Source organism: Octodon degus, unplaced genomic scaffold (genome assembly GCF_000260255.1).
Source record: "Octodon degus isolate 3935 unplaced genomic scaffold, OctDeg1.0 scaffold00060, whole genome shotgun sequence".
NCBI lineage: Eukaryota > Metazoa > Chordata > Mammalia > Rodentia > Octodontidae > Octodon > Octodon degus.
Window position 1 is genome coordinate 5,798,519 of NW_004524636.1, and position 17,996 is coordinate 5,816,514.

Genomic DNA, 17,996 nt, shown 5'->3' on the forward strand with positions numbered 1-17,996 from the left:
GCTAAATAAAATGATATTAATAAAAATATTGATTTAGGAAAATTTGAAAATTAAAAGCTTCCATTACCTCAGTATATAAAATAATTGATTTATTACATTCTACAGAGCCATGAAGGACCAAACATTTAGAGAAGGTTATCTACAGCCCACACATACTCCAAGTGCAGATGCTTAACAAATTTCCAGGAGAACACTGAATGAAGTACAAAGGAGCTGTCCTAGCTAGACATCAATTGCTCTTACTGTGTTGTCCCAAATGCAGGCATCTATGACAGCTTGGGGGGACTGCAGAATATTTCAGTGGAGGTTTTAGTGAGACGTGCCCTGTTTTAGATTTCCTTCCGTTTCTTACCTGTAAAGATAAAAGTTAATCAGAAGGAAGGTAATGATTTTGAGGCCTTATGTGGTATTTCTACACACCTCAATTTGACCCTAGAGTCAAACTGGACAGCCTCCTAACTGAAGGAATTCTGAGTCCTCTTCTGGTCTCAAAGTCAGTGGGCTGAGTGTGACGCAAGCAGCAAGGTCCCTGCCCAAGATGACACACATTGTAAAATGGTGTACCTGGGAGGCCACACAGACGATCAAAGCATTGCCCCTCTGAACCGGAATGGGGCGGTCTCAGTAAGCACAGTATGGTGTTGGTCTGGGGATTATGCTTTCTAGTAGCTCCTTCGCTTTTCCTTAAAACTAGTTTCAATTGAGTAGTGGGTACAAGCTACTGTCAGTGAAGGTATAGAATGTGCTCTCTCCCTCTAAACCCCTTGTGGCTTTGGTATTTTTTCAACCTCAGAGCTACCTGTTGGCTAGAATAGAAGAGGATTGGTACACAGCACATTTTGAACAATGATTAGTGGTACATTCCCATTATCTATCATTTTATCACTTTGAATCCAAAACCTGACTTCAAGTGCCCCCTATAGGCATACACCTCAGGCTATATTTCTACCAGTTTTATCAAAAAAGACTACACTTCTCTAATTACCATCCCAACAGCCCCCATGATAGTTTGACCCTAGTAATTTAGTTGTATTTATGAGGCTACAATGCATCAAATAGATAATGAGGAATACGGATGCAGCCTAAGGTCAAAGCAAACTGTAATTATGCAGACTTAATGTAGTTAATAGAAAATGTGGCACACAAAGATGCTTTGGTTAAGAAAATGTACACAAGTGTGAGTGAGTGTGTGTGTGTGTGTGTGTATACACTTACACTGAGCGTTTCACAGCCCCAGAGCTCTGAGTTATTCTTGGAAAATTCTAGTGCCCTGGACACGTGGTGTGCACAGTTTTCTCGTCCCTTCTGTCTGTGATCTCTGCGCTTACGCCTGCAGATTCCTGGTGCTCATCCTTCTCTTCCTAGTGTCTAGCAGAATTTCTCAAATGAAAATGACTAGTTACAGGACTCATAAACAATGATGCTTCTTTGATGATCCATATATGTATTATAATTTAAAAAATCAAAGAGTCTGATTGGATGTTACCAACCTCAGCTCTATCAAGAAAGGTAGAAGCCCTGCCCAGAGCTCCTTAGAGTAGCAACTAACAAAGTCACAGCATCTAAGAATTAAAGTCACAGCCAGATAGCACCTCAGGATGAATGAAGTCGAACCAGAAATGACTTTTGTGCAGGTTGATGTTTGACGAATAGTGTGCAGTGGGAGACAAAAAACAGAGGAGGGCATTTTTGGTAATTATGTCTTAACAATACATCTTTCTTTTTAAGAGTCATTGAGAACTCTAGAAATCAGTGAGACAGAACTTAAAATTTCTGACTTTCTCAAGGGTAAGGAATAAATTGTACACCATTTTTACCTCTTTGAAGGACAAAGATAGAAAAAAATTATATACAATTGCCTCTGCGTTTCATATACATGTTGTGTAAGCATTGTGGTGGTACTTTGGATAATTTTAATTTATTCCTTAGAAGCTATCTGGGAAAAATGGAGACGCAAGAAGCAATATGGCTTGCACGTATGGGAGGACTCCAGGCCGAGCATGGAGGAGGCTCTGCAGGCTTCCCGTGCCCCCTCTGGTTCTCATCTCCCTCATCAGAGGGAAACGTTGGATGTTCTCATATTATCTAGAATAATTTATATGGTCATCAATTTCTAGGAAAAAAGGACATTGGTTAATACAGAGCCACAACCTTGTAATAAACATTCTCCCAGTAGTTTAGAGGTCATGTTAAATTATCTGTGGCTATTCAGGTTCAACTGGTTTACATTCCAAAAGGTCCTTCTTAAAGAGATTTCTCTCATTCTCCTCGTTGTTGACTAGATCTCAACTATTTCATGCCCCAGTAGGCGCACATTCCTATTCTGAGTACATATCTGCATAGCAGATTAAGAAAAAAGGGACAGAGGCAACGTTTAAACTGGCCAAAAGATTTTCTTTTTTAATTCGGAATTTTCTTCCCTGTGCATATCCTTCAATGCATAAACTAAAGATCAATCCAGGCCAGCCTGCATTCTTTGGCGCCCTAATGTATTTCATATCCACCTCACAAACTTTCTGTTATCTTTATGATTTCTTTGATCAATCAGCTGCGCCTTTCTCTATGCCACCAGGTGAGCTGGGTTTTAGCCACGGAGGGACCCAGCTGTTCATCTGGGAATCATTTGAGCATCCAGGGCTAGGTTGGGAAGCCGCTGCGCTTTGCTTCACCTGTTATACTCCTTTCTATCTCTGTGATTGGATTTCCTGACAAGTGTGAAGCTGCTGTGGGGACAGATGTTCTTAAAATTAAAAAGGAAAAGAAAAAGGATCAGAGAAAGCATATAAATAGGGAGCTGATTTGTACTGTTAAAAATGAAGTTTGTGTGGTTTGGCTTTCATACACATTTCTGATGGAAATAAACCACCCTGAGCCTTTAACTCACAGGAAACTTCACCTTCTTATAGCAACACGAGGAATGAAATGGGCATAGGATAATGTGCCCCCTTACAGTTCATAGTGTGTTTGCTACCGCTAGCTCCAGGAGTGTCGAGGGCTGTTGGGTAACTATTCCTCTAAGGAATTGTAGGAAAGAGGTTTCCAACTAGAGAGAATTGAGAAATAGCAGCTCTTTCTTCATTCCAGATATTATGACTCTGGTCTACCGCAGTCAAATTCCAGTTGCTATGTTATAAATAAAACAAAATGATAAAAATTAAAATACAGTAGATGAAATAAAGTAGAAAATGCAAAGAACAAAAGTTCTTTGTGACCCTCCAGTCTCAAGGTACAAGTCTCAAATATGACCCTCCTTCATCTATGCACACTGCTTCAATCTATCAGTTTTATCATGAAGTTGGCTCAAAACTGAGGATACATCTTGTCTTCCACTACATGTGATGGATTCCAGATGTTCAGATTAAATAATGGTGCTCCCCTGCAGACATAATGGACCATAGCAGTAATACAACTAGGCAAAATGAGCAAAGCAGGCCTGCAAATGATCTTAATTATTTCAACTATGAGGGAACAGAAAAGCACTGGGTAATACAACAAACAGTCCTTTGAAAGAGCAAACAAAAACCCTGGTAATTTACATTTAAGTCAAACCTGCTCCCTGCAAAGTATAATGTGTGTGGAATAATTCAGGAAGAAATCTAGTACTATGCCATTTTCATAATTGGTATTCTATGTCAAGTCTCCAGCATAAAGTAGCATATAAATCATAATGTTAATAGTTCTCTGCTTTTCAATTTTTTAATGATGCTCTATTGTCAAAGAATTATTGCTGAAAATATGAAAGTGCTTATATATCATTCAAGATGTCTCTTGTGTTTCCAGCTTTTGAAAAGGTAGTTACAAATGTCATAACTTGAGTGAGTCAAATGTATATAGACACGCACGCACTCAGTCAGACACACAGACAGACATACACGTAGCTATAAGGAAATGCATCTGTATCTTTACGTATACTGTCCATGATTAAGAAAAAATACAGCTTATGCTCTAGTTGGCATAATATTACCTAAACAGAGTCTTCCAGGCTTCAGAAAACAGAACAAAATCAAAGGTTATGTCAGTGCTGGCCAAAGGATGAGCTCTACCCTAGCAATCTTTTGTGGTTCTCTATAAAGCCATAAATTAATCTATCCAGATCATTGACACTCACCCACAAAGCACAGGTGGCAATCTCTTTTCATACATGCCAAAAAGAGGGAGATAAAAATAAGTTGTGCTGCCATGAAAAACATGTCAAAATAATATTTTTCCCATCTGCTGCATCCAACCCCTGTGGTAAGTGAAGTAACAGGTTCTAGGCTCGTGCTTGGTGAGCAGACACCATAGGCAATTCGTTGACACCAACAGGACAGGAGTCAATTGGATTTCTCTCCCCTAGACATTAATCAAAGCCAAAAACAGAATCAGCACCCTGTAGAACACTCAGGCTTGTGGCACTTCAGATGTGGCTGCCCTAAAATTCCTCTCTATCTAAATATTTACAGCTAAGTTGGTGCACAGGGCCATCCTATCAAGGGGAACTCTATGTCCCCAGCCCCATGCTGCCAAAGCCATGATCAGCCAGGTCGTCCCTTTGGCCCTCCTCCCTTTCCTGATACCCACACTACAAACAAAGACAACCTGAGGGCAAAGACTATTTTTACACTGAACCAACTAGTTAAAAATAAGCCTTATAGTTTCCTTCCCATTAAAAAAAGACACCAGACAAATATGTATGTTTTTCAAATGTTGACATGAGGGTATTAGAAATCCAAAAAGAGATGAGTCTTGGCATTCAAAAACCACTAATTATCTTTAATCTCATCATAAGTACTTGGGAGGCTGTGGAACTTTTATAGAAATAGTTCATGATGGCTAAAAAAAAATTTGAATAAATGGATAATTTAGAAAATAGGAAATGTAGCAAAGATATCCTCTGAAAAGGTCTAGGCCGGAAGATATTACAACCTTTCACACTTCCACCAAGGGACAACTAACTCTACCATTTAATTACTTGTTTAAAATGTACAGAAATAGGGCCTGTCAAATAGCTCAGTGGATTACAGTGCCTGAAAGCAGGCACAGGGGCCAGGAGTTCAATCCCCAGGCCTGCCATGCTGGCCCTGCTCCCAGGGCGCACTGAGACAGCAATTGAGACTGGGTGTGGTGGCACACCTGTAATCCCAGCGCTTGGGAGGCTGTAAACAAGAGAATCACTGTAAGTTTCATCTAGTAGTGAGACCCTTAACACCCTATAGACCCTTCCCTAAAATACAGAAAAAAAATAAATTAAATAAAATATGCAGAAATAAGTTGATTCTTCTTAAAATTGTTTATTCATATTTTTAAGAAAACTAAAATCACCTTAACATTTTTAAAGTTAAAAATGACCAAGGGGTGCTGGGGAGATGGCTCAGTAGAGTAAGCGCTGGCCTGGCAAGTGCAAGGGTCTGAGTTCAATCCCCAGTACCGAAAAAAAAAAAAAAAAAGATCAAGATTATGGCATTGGAAAAGTGATTTAAAATAAATGGATGTTTTTACCTGTAGTTCTTCAGTCTGAGTTGAGTTTCAGAAGCAAACTTAGGTGAAGAAGGAAAAGAGCAATCCCAAAACGGAAAAAAAGAAGCAAATAGCTGGAACATGACATTCAAACAGGCATGACTAGATGTGCACTAGAGTGGTATAGGCCATGGTGAAGAACACACAATTACTGCTCTGTGAAGTGTTTGTGTCCTCAGGCTTTGCTGGTGATGGGGCCAGGTTTGCAGGAGATCTCAAGGAGGAATGTCACTGCCAGACAAAAGTTTCTAGGTTTATGTCCCTTTCTTTCCTCTCCCACCTCTTCCTTTCTTCCACTCTCCGCTTTCTTCATGCCTTCCTTACTTCCCTAAACCTTTGATGTGCAGACAATAAACACAGTCAATTCTGTGACTACACCAGTTCCCAACTACTCCTTTGTGCAAGGTTTTCTTGTTGAAGGCTCTCACTGACCTTCCATTGCTATCCATACATATGCTTTCTGTCCATCAGCCTGTCACTCCATCCATCCATCCGTTTGTCTGTCCATCGGTCTTTCTAACTATCCATCATCTGGTATAATTTAGTTAATTTCATGTGCACCTGAGGCAGATATTTCTAAGATGGGTTTAATAGCATCTCCACTGCACACATTCTTCTAGTTTGCCACAGCTGCATCAAGAGGCGATGACTAATTCTCCTCCCATTGAATCCATAATGACTGAATGCCAACAAATAGGCTAAAGAAGGAATAAGTTTTAATGCTAGGCATTAAAGGCATTGAGACTAGGACAATTGTTTTGGGAGACCACACAAAAACACTGACTTGCCCCGAGGCTGCCATGCTGAAGGGGCCTCTCACAGTGGATGCCCCAATGAGCAGCTGTAGAAAGTTCACCAACAGTTATGACCCCTTGCCTACTTGAAGCCTTCTTGAATGTTCTACCTGGCCAAGGTTCTAGATGATGGCAGCTCAAGCGAAAATTTGCTGCCAACATACATGAGACCCTGAGATTGCCTCTTTGAATTCATCATCCATATTTTAGGTTTGAGTAACTTTTTTAGTCAGACATGGTGCCTGGAAGCATTCTTAGCATTTGCATTGATGACTTTCATTAAACATTATTAAGGTGAAACACACTCAACTTGAGGTAAGGGACTGCAGGCAAATTTCAGTATTGCATTTATAAGATAAAAAATCCGAGCCTTGTATATATTTTGCATAGTGTCTTTATCAACATTAAAGAGGAGTGGCCAAACAGCTTAGTGGATTAAAGCACCTGCTTAGGCAGACGCAGGGGCCAGGAGTTCAATCCCTGGGCCTGCCATGCTGGCCCCACCCCCATGGTGCACTGAGACAGTGATTGAGACTGGGTGTGGTGTCACTTGCCTGTATTCCCAGCACTTGGGAGGCTGTAAACAGGAGGATCGCTACAAGTCTGATCTATACAGTGAGACCCCATACACCCTATAGACCCTGTCCTAAATAAAAAAACAAAACAAAACAAAAAATAATCAAAGGTGTTTAAGTATGATAACTATATTTCCTGTGGTTTTCTTTTTACTGAACTCTGGACCTTCACACTGAGCTACAAAGTAGTTCTTGATTTATTCATTTGTTTGTTCTTTCATTCTTGTTTACGCATATATGTATGTATGCTTATATGTGTTATTTGTTGATTGATTGATTGATTGAAACAGAATCTCACAAAGTCAAATCACTAAATTGCTCGAGCTCCACAGGACTGTGTAATCCTCCTGCTCTATCCTTTCAGAATTCTGGGGTTATAGGTGTGTGCCACCACACCTGACTCCTTATTTCCAACTCAGCTCCTTTTGTCTTTTGATGGAAGAAGCATTATATTTGTTACTCATGCAATAATCCCTATCCAATTGGATTGCTATAGTCTGACTTTCGTCTAGGGTAATATTATATCAGAATGGCCACACTGATCTCTTAAAAGATGAGGGAAAGAATGGAAGTTTGAAAAGTATGGATGAAGAATTTGGATAAGACCTAAAAAATACCTTAGTTTTCAGTGTAAGGGACCACCAGAAAATGAACACTAGCTGTTGCATATTATCTAGTACATTATTTAATAGTCACATTTTAATAACTATGTTATGGGGCTGGCCAGCTCAGGGGACTAAAATGTCTGCTTAGGCATACTGCAGAGGCCTGAGTTGGATCCCCAGTGAACGGCGCTGGGTCCACCCCTGGGGTGTGCTAAGAAGGTGACTGACACTGGGCATGGAATGCCTGTAATCCCAGTGCTTGGGAGGCTGAAAACAGGAGAATCACTATGAGTCCAAAGTATGTAGGGAGACCCTGCAGACCCTGTACTAAATACATAAAAAACCCTACATTATGAATTTATAAGTACACAATTCACTTTTTAAAATGCTTTATTTAGAATATTCTTTGCACATTAGCTTAATTCCTATTTTCTCAGCAAAATACTTGGAGAATCTTTACACATCTTTTAATTTTTTTTTCCAATTTTTAACCAATTGTCACTATATAAGTTGTTAAACTCAGGGGAAAAAAATCACACTAACCTGTAGTCTGCTTCTACATCAGCAATAAGCTGTGAAATCAGCTCTGCCTTTGTAAGGGATAACCTTGCTGGTGGATTAAGATCTAGGGGGTTACAGTACTGCCCTGTGTGAGTGTTGGCTTGAACAGTTTTAGTCTCTGTGGAAAGCAGAGGTCTGTCACCTCAGCAAGCCAGGAGGGCAAGGCAGAGCCAAGAACATCCTTCAGGAATTCCATGGCTAAGGGTATCTAGAGGGAAGAACTGATTTCTCTGTAAACTGTACAAAATTGGAGAAGAAAAATAATGTAATTTAGGTCATCAACTTGGTCCAAGTGGTAAGGAGAAAATTACTAGCTATAAAGTAGCACCAGTTGTGAGATGCTTTTGCCTATCAGTGTTAATGCTGATTACTATAGCAGGAGTGGCACTTACAGGGGTCTTATTTGGAATAAGTGATGACATAAGAAATGCACACAGCCATTGGGTTATCCCACTGGGTCTGCCTAAGGTAAGTAAAGCCTCCCAATCCAGGGGCCGTGTCAGACGTGCAGTCACCTTGCACGCTCAGGTTTATTTTTTCTTGACTATAAGTTTTCAAATGGCATCTTAAGATATAGAAGATTCTGTGTCTTGAAGAATTATTTTTATTTATTTGAAATGCTTTTGAACTGACAATGTGGCTGATTTTCAAATTATCCAGAATTTTAAAAATTGATGTCTAAGGCCGGGAAGACAGCTCAATAGAATAAGCGCTTGCCTGGCAAGTGCAGGATCCTGAGTTCAATCCCCAGTACCACTAAAAAAAAAAAAAGACATCTAATTGTCCTAACATAGTTTATAGGTTGAAGGAAACTACATTTTGTACAAAAAAAGAAAAAAAAAAAGTACTCTTGTAAAACAATGCTTTCTTGAGTTCAATGTAGATAAACTGGAAATATAAAGAATCAGCTTCCTTTTCAATAAGCAATGTCCATATTTCAGGGGCCTCAGTGTGTTGAGAGAGATATTAGTATACATTTGGCTTTTATCAAAGCCTCTAAATTTGAATCAAAGGGTTGATATATTTGAGAAAATATAAAATTGATGCTGAAATCACACTCTTTTTTCCAGAGAAGTGCAGTTTTGGTACCCAGTGGTAGCAGGCAATCTAGTGATTTATTTCCATCCCTAGATTTGCCGGGGTGTAGAAGCATGGATAAGTAAGTCAAGAGCTTGAGTATGATAATATTAAGATTTCGATCTTATAGATGTTAGTCCAAATATATTATTTCTTCAACGCTGCATTTTTGCCAATTTTTTTTTGTACTTCTGTATTAATGTTAGAACCAACCTATCAGTTTCTATAAAAAAAAGATGAGATCTTTGCTGAGACTATGTTGACTTAGAATTTTGGTGAAAATAACATCTTAACAGGATTGGGTCTCCCAGTATATGAACATGATAGCTTTCTTCACTGACTTAGAGTCTCTTTCATGTCTTGCAGCAATGTTTCATATAAGTCATATATATGAATATATGTGGCCAAATTTGTACCAAGTATATTTCGTATTCTAGATGTTGTTGAGTGGTATTACCAATTTCTAACTGTTAATTGTGAATATATAGAATTTACTTTGACATCAAAGAAGCAAAATGACTTTCTCTAAAAAAAAACATGTTCCAAAATGCTGTATGTTTTATTTTGGGAGAGTACGAAGGACTTTCTCTTAAAAGCAATACCATGCACAAGCACAGGCACACAGACGTAGACACAGATGCATCTGCTAGAGGGAGAGAGATCCTCCCAGCAGGCAAAGGCCCAATTAAATGGTAAGGAGTCCCTCCCCTGCAAGCAGGAGTGTATTTGCAAAGACAGGTCAGATGTGAGTCACTATTTTGGAGTTGCTGGCAGGCTGATGAAGTTAGTCCATCTTCATTTTCTACTGAATTGAGCAAGATCTGGGTCAAAATCCAGGCCTTGCCTGTGTGGAGCAAGGGAACAGGTAGAGGCAGGTCATGTTGAGAGCAGAGGCCCAATAATGAGCTTGAATCCAACTCGCTCAACAGAAGAGTAAGGGCCACTTAGCTTAGAGCTGGATGAAAAGTAGCAGCAACCAACTTCTCTGCCATCAATAGAACCAAAACCATCCCTGGAACTTCCAAGTTCTTGGATGCTCATTTTAACTCATGTAACAACTTCTGGAATTGCTGATTTTGACTAAAGTGGGTAGAAGATTCTTGAAAACTTTGTGGCAGATCTTCCAGGCCAGTGCTTTTCAGATATTAATGTGCTCCTGAAGACTGGAAGATTTCCTTAAAAAAGTTTCTGATTCTATTGGTGTGGGGTAGATTCCGTAGACTTATGCTTCTGCCCCTGAAGTCAGTGATCTGGAGATCACATTATGAGTAACTGGGGGATCAGAAACTCTGATGGCATGTTTTAATCATGTTGCCAGAGTTGCCAGATTTGGCCTATGAAAATAAAAGATACCTGGTTAAATTTGAATTTCAGATGAGTAACAGGTAATTATGATACAATATGCTTTCTACAAATATTTGGATTGCATGTGTACTTTAAAAAAGTATTTCTTATTTGTCTGAAATTAAAAAGAACTGGCATCCTCCATTATATCTGGCAGCTCTACATAAGGGACACTTAAAGATGCTGGTCTGGGTTACAGCCTGGATATGGGGGTTTTATTGAATTCTTCAGGTTACCTAATGTGTTTCCACAGCTGATAACCACCAATAAAACTGTACTTCTTGTTAAACAAGTGAGTAAATTGAAGTCCATAGGGTATGTTGGAATTGCCAGGGTGGGGGATGGCCCTGCAACTAGGTTTTTCTGGCACTCCGCTCTACTCGGTCCATCATGAGCAATAAACAGTAGGAAGCTCATTCTTTACTAGCTTAAGGAGTAACATGGTTTGGGAACTTTGATTGTTCCTGTATCCAAGAGGTTTTGGGTCATCTCCCTAACATCATTTATTCTATTTCACCATGTAGTCCTTATTCTAGTTAAATACTAATATGCATTCAGAGATCTGACTGTGAATGTTAATCCATGAATACTTGAAAACTCATTGATTCTCCTTCTTAACTCCAGATCTCAATGCTTTAAAAGATACTGGTGCCTACATGACACTCCTTGGAGCTTCTGGCTTGATTGTTCTAGGGTACACCGAGATTTTGTTTGGAAAGCTCCTGGAGTGATTCTAACATGCAGGCAGTGGTGAACAGTACTGCTTTATCAGACTCTTCAAATGCAGTGGATCTGGGGCCTGGGACGCTAACATGGTCTGTAAGTGGTGGGTCCAGCTAAGCCCGTCACAGATGTGTAGATCAGCAACTTCAAAGACTGCAAATGCTGAGTTTGGCTGCAGGGTAAACCTGGAATGCCTCGTGTGTTATTCTTTCAAGACTTGTCAAAGCATTTGAATTAGTTCTAATTAAAAAACACACAGTTTCCTTAAATTCCAACATCTTAAAATATCTATATAAGCTTTGTATGTATTTCCACTGGTCTTAGGATATCTTATTTCTCTGATGAAATGAAGAATAAATAGTTCTTTTAAAAATAATAATAATAATGAAGAGAGGTATTGGGGGAGAAACAGGCATTTGCTTAATCTGAGTTTTCAGGCTAAGAGCTTGGAGGTGCTAGGAAAATCCCTCTCACTCCCAGCCCTTTCCTGTGATCTTGTGCTTTTCTCCACTCATCAGAAGCAAATAGAGAAGTTCTCACCTCAGAAACAGCTGCACGACAGGCCTTTGGTGAGGAAGAGAGATTTCTTAGGCAAAATATTTTGGCAGAAACTAAAACAGTAAACAAGCACAACTTCTGCTTTCTTCCTGAATTTTCCTTTAAGAATTGAAAAGTATTTTAAGCAACCCGTGAATGAATCTCTGCTATTTAAACAGATGGGGGTCTTCTGAATCTTAAAATTGCAGAGTACTATTTCTCCCCCTTGTGAAGGTCATTCATGGTTTTTCTACAGGTAAACAGTCTTCCCACTCATCCAGGTGCGGTAAGTACTTGTACTGCTTATTAATTTACCTGATCATATTATGTTAGATTTCCCCATTACATCACTATAAGTTTGGAGAATTGATTTTGCTTTTACAAAATAAGACAGCATGACCAGAGATTCAGCAACTTTTTCAATTTAGATTTCCCAAAAGGCAATCTGAATATCCTTAAATTAAAAAAATTATTTGTTTATTTGGTACGGGGTCTCCCTGCACAGCTCAGATTCATAGTGAAATTCCAGCCTCAGCTTCTCTAGTACTAGGATTCTGGGTGTGTGCCAGCAGGCCCAGTTTTAGAGCCCGCCCAGCACAGCATGCAGTACCAGGGATGGAACCCAGGTCGATCCTTGAATTTGGCAGGCAGACGCTTAGACATCTGAGCTATCTCCCCAACTCCAAAAGTTCTTCACAATTATGAAGTACTACAATGATTTTCTTTCATAGTTTTGGTTTTTCCACTTAGATGGCATCATATTTGACCCACCCCCTTCCAAGTCAATGGAGAGAAGATTAGGCTACAGAGATGGAGAGATGTATTGCTCAGCATATGAGCCCGTCACCTCTGTAGGCGACACACTCAGTAAGTCTTTAGAATCATCTTGTAAATATGGACAGGGTGTGAACTCCATAATAGTTCTTCTGAAGGTTTTTTTTATGTTTATGCATTTGCAATTTGGTGATTTATAAATTTTCAAAGAAAAGTGAAGAGGAAAGATGACCACCTTAACACAGTAGAAAAATCTCATTTTGAATTGTCATTTTTTAGAACTCATTACGAAGATATTAATTTATGGTTTGATTCTCTTTTCTTCTTCCTTTCCTCTTTTCTAAACTTCAAACACTTCTTTGCCTTGGGGCTGTTTATATGACAAGTCTAAGAATGAAGTTATTTTTATTTTACAGACTTCCAAGCTTGAGTTTTCCAAAAGCCTTGAAGTCAAGGAAGGGAAGGAGTAGATTTTCCAAGAGAGGTGCCCCGGATCCGAGAGGACCAGAAAGAAAAATACAAGGGAAATTTTTGTTCTATGTTGCATCCAGGCACTATTTCTTTTCTCTCTTTCTTTTTTTTTTTTTTCTTCAGGCACTATTTCATGGATAGTTTCTTCCATAATTTTCTACACCTGAGTTTAGGATAGAGTAATCAAATTTTGAAGCTAATAAGGTTTAGAGAAGGAATACTGAGGTGTAATTTAGCAAACAACAGTAGAGGACATGTAATTAAATTTGAATTTTACAGACATGTAATAGTTTTTACAACAGGTGTGTTCATCGCATATTTGTGACATATTTATAGTAAAAACATTTGTTGTTCATATGAGATTTAAAAACTAGGAGGTGTGTTTATGCTGGTCTAAAAAAAATTGTCACAGATGAGTAATTCAGTAAAAGCAAGAAAAATCATTCCTCTTGGTTGTGGAGGATTGGAAGTTCAATATCAAGGCATGGGCAGAAGTTGCGCTCCATGGAGCCTGCTCTCTGCTTGCAAGCTGTGGGCTTCTTGATGCATCCTCTGGAGTGGAAGAAGGCTGGGCTCCTACATGGTAGAGGGACTGGGCATTGAAGGGGACCCTTTCTGCAACCTCAATCCTTCTTCTGCAGTTGTGACCCCATTTCAGCAAGCACCTCCCAAGGGCAGCATGTCTCTGTGCTACTGTACTTCTGCTGACACAGGTGCATGGACTTTAGAGTGGAAAGGACTATCCCAACCGTACAGCAGGTGCCTTCTCTTTTACATGGAAACCTAGAAAAGTGTTTTGTGTTGCTGATTAGTATGGACTGTCATTGTCATGTGCCCTAACTTTCATATCCCAGGCAGCAATCAGCCTTTCACACTCTTTTTTAAAAAGAATGCAAAATAGAAATTAAAAAATAGCATTAGAAACAATACAAAAATTTCACTAAGCCAAGTAACAGGAATTCAACTATGGTTGCTGCACTGCATGTTATCTTCAAAATAGTTGTTTAGGTTATCAGATATAAACATGCAAAATTGGTTAAAGCAACAACAAAAACAGCAAAAAGGTTGTGAGAAATTAAAAAGCAAAAAATAAGAATAAAAAGAAAAGAATTTTAAGAATTAACTGCTCCTTTCAAAAGTTCAGCAGAGATCAGCAGCACAGTTATACAAATTATCCTGCATGTATACATAAATACATATTTTCCTCCTTTTTTCTTTTGTCCTTATCCTCATCCCAGCTTTTTCCTTCCTATTGAACAAATCCTTTCCTTTTCACAGTATCTATTGTATCTTTCAGATTTTATTTATTCTTTCAGGATCTCACACTAGTGAGATAATATGATGTGTCCATAAGAGGTCCTTCTAAGATATAGCTTCTACAAGCTAGTCCAGATAAAAGTTCAGAGAAAGATTTAATTGATTTTTATTTTCCTTGGAATGGTAATCACACTCAGGACCTTGTGCTTGCCAGGTAGGTGCTGTGCTGAGTTACATCTCCAGCCTTTAATTGATTTTATTTATTCATTTATTGTTTATTTTTTTGTGGTACTGGGGATCGAACTCAGGACCTTGTACAAGCCAGACAGGTGCTTATGCCGCTGAGCCATCTCCCCAGCCCTCCTTAATTGATTTTTAAAGGAAAAAAAAATTAAAAACTGGATAAACTGCAGATTGCAAGGAACTCAACAGAGAAATAGCTGTCCATAGTAGACATGTTTCCCAGGAGATCATAGGGAAAGCTTCTAGTCACTTACTTGTACAGAAATAAAGGGTTGGAAGACAAGAATATTAAAGGTTTGCTGCTATTTTTGTTGTTGTTGTTGTTTTTTGCAATACTAAAAAGAGGTTATTTGTCATGATCTGAAAGGTGATGTGCTCCATCCTGGTTGCTAGGTATTTAAAAAAGACAAAGCCTGATTTCACCAGAACTTTTTCCTTTTCTTTTTTTAAATTTTATGTGTGTGTGTGTGTGTGTGTGTGTGTGGCCAGCTCAACCCAGCAGGGGGCGGGCTGTCTGGCATGTGGTGCTGGGGGATTGAACCATGGTTCACTGGGCTTTGCTAAACTTGTTCTAAGTAGGTGCTTTAGACCACTGAGCCATCTCACCAGCCCCCACCAGAACTTTTTCAATGGGAAATGTACCTCACAATATTTGTCCCTTTAAATGAAATGAATTTCTCTGCATTGTAAAATGAACTATGTCGTGCTGTATTCGGCAAGCACATTAAAATCAACATCAGAATGGCCATTTTTTAATGCTATGCTGAATGCCATCAGGGGCTTGCAGAAGAGGCCTCATTTTTTCCAGATGAGGAAAACACCCGGATTCAGATCAAAGGTGTTCAGAGTGTGACCCACAGAAGCCACTGGTGTGACCGCTCAGAAGCCACTGGCTTCTGGAATGCAGCGCAGCTACTTCTCAGGGCTCCCAGGAGCGGCAAGGCCTGAGAGCAGCCAGGAAGGGAAACCCTCAGCTCAACTTGAAAGGGGAACTGAGGCAAACAGGGCAGAAGGCTCCAAGCATCAGCTCAGACTAGCAGGGAGATCAGCATCCTTTTTCTCAATTACACTCCTTTGAGAAGGTTTTTGGTTTGTTTTGCCATTGTTTTCGTAAGAGCAGCAGCCCCTAGACTCAGAGGTGGAAAGGCTAGCCCTGGCTGCGTGGCTGCTCTGGGCTGGAACGCTGCAGCTCCCTGACCCGCCACGCCTCCACCCGCCCATCCCCCCAGGCCCGCTCCACCTGGCAACCGTAAAACCGAAGCAGTCAGTGGGTCCTTTCAGGGTGGTTTAGCTTCAGGCATAGGAATTCCTTCCGGGGCCCTTCAACCTTGGAAGGAGTTTAAAGGTAAGAAGGTTTGAAGAGTTTGCTAGTTTCCAAGAATAAACACGTTTCAAAGGAATCTGGATGAGCCGCTTTGTTTATGCACGTTTTATGTGACGTTTGCTTACTGAATGGAGTAACTCCTTGAACATATTGCCGAGTATGATATAATTTATTTACATAATTCTGGAAAATCATGAGCAAACCTAAAGAAAACTTACTGAGAGAAGAAAACTTGTTTTTACGAGATTAAAATTAAATATATATGTATGTACACATGTGTATATTTGTATGTGTGTAAATTCACAGATGCAAGTATGAATTACATAAATATAGAAATACAGATATTTGAAAAAGAGTGAAAGTAAATTTAGTTCACAAGTCCATTGCTAACCTATTTTAATCTATGCCAAATAATTTCGTATGGGATTCAAGAGTATGCTTGGAATTATTTCAACCCAAGTTTTTGTATTTCTAAGCCTCTTGTTTTGCCACATTGACTAGTTGGAAAACTAAAGAAGTTTTTTAAAGGACTTGACTGTTAATTGTAGTAAAAAGAGCAAAGAGAAAAGAAAAACTGCCATACAGGGTTTCAGGGTAAGTCCTGAGGGGATTTGACTGACCTTGTCAGATACAAAAGTTACATTATTTGTTATATAGGTCTTGCTTTGTCTTGGTCTTAGTCATCCAGCAGAAAAGTATAAAATTAAGGTATAAAAAGTAAAGTTATATTAATATGCTGAGCTGTAAAAGGCTCAAGCCAACAACTTCTGACATTACTAGTCATGTAGATAACCCACTGGACTACATTGGATTACTCTGCTGAATTCATGTATCTACAATATATGAATGGCAATGGAATACACATCTCTGACAAAAGTAAACAAAAAAGGGGATATAAATGGAAAATTTTGTAGTGGAAAAAATATATCTGTATATACAAAATAGCATAAATATACAGCTACTTTCTCTTCGTTCAATGAGAAGAAGCTTTTGAACTAATAGTGTTTAGACAAGATATCATGTCTGCATCTTGCACTAGGAACAACTTCTACAAAATCAACAATATGCAATGTATTAATTATTGTAACTGTACTACTAACCTGTTTTGAAACTATCTCATTGCTACTTCTTTCTCAATAAAATTATTAAAATATAAAAAATAAAAGAAAATAGAAAAGAAAAAAAATACCTGCCCTGCCTCTTACAAGGGAGAGGGCAACTTCACTTCACAGAGTACAGTGGTTAAAAAAAAGGAAGAAGACTATCACACTAGTGGAACGAGTGATGTGGGCAAATTGTGTTTCTTATACGCCTGAAAATAGATTATAATACTCTATTTATTTCTATGTTGCTCTCATTTTAATCTATACTAAGTTGTTTTTCTTTTTGTTTTCTAGTTCTAAATTTCATACTTGAAAATTTACATGGTGGAATTGTGACAAAAGGAAATAAGGAATCAATGAGGAAGGGTTTTGGGTGAGTGTTTAAGTTACAGAAGACTTGACCTTTGCACGCACCCCAAGATCAAGGCTATAGTTGGGCCAGATTGAAGATTTATACAAGAAAAAGAGTTCTGTTGGTTTTTACCAAAGTAATTCACATTCTTCAAGAAAAAGCTAGAATGATCAGTGCTGATATTCTGCCAGCAAATTCATGTAAAGTGTATGAAGTCTTCCTGTTTTGCTACTGATAGGTTCTGACCCAAGTATGAATTGTTGAACTATTGTGGTGATCATCTAATATGACTGAAGCCCTTGAACCAACAGCCTAGCTTCCCAGAGACCACCTCCCCACTTCTCCAATTTCCTTTCACCTTTCCCACCACCTCAGGGAAGACCCCAATCAACTCCTCAGATATTCTCAACATCCCCCTCAATCTCCATGCCTAACAAAGGTCCATAAAAGCCCCAAATTTCTTTGTCTCAGGCCAGAGGATCTACCTGACCCATCTGTCCTCAATCCTCTCCCTGTCTTTGGAGTTAATAAAGGCTTCTTTTATCTTTTCTATCTCTTTAGTGCACCTTTGAAAAACCTATCAATTACTACTTCATAATGATAAGCATAGTCTTAGGGATCATAACGTGAAGATAATTGCCATTTGGTAAACATTTTCTTTTGGGTGCTGAAATGCTTTCCAATGGACAGGGAGAGATAATGAAATGGTGGCAGGAACTGTTGGGAGGGCTGTGGCCATTTGTCTGTAGATAACCATGGA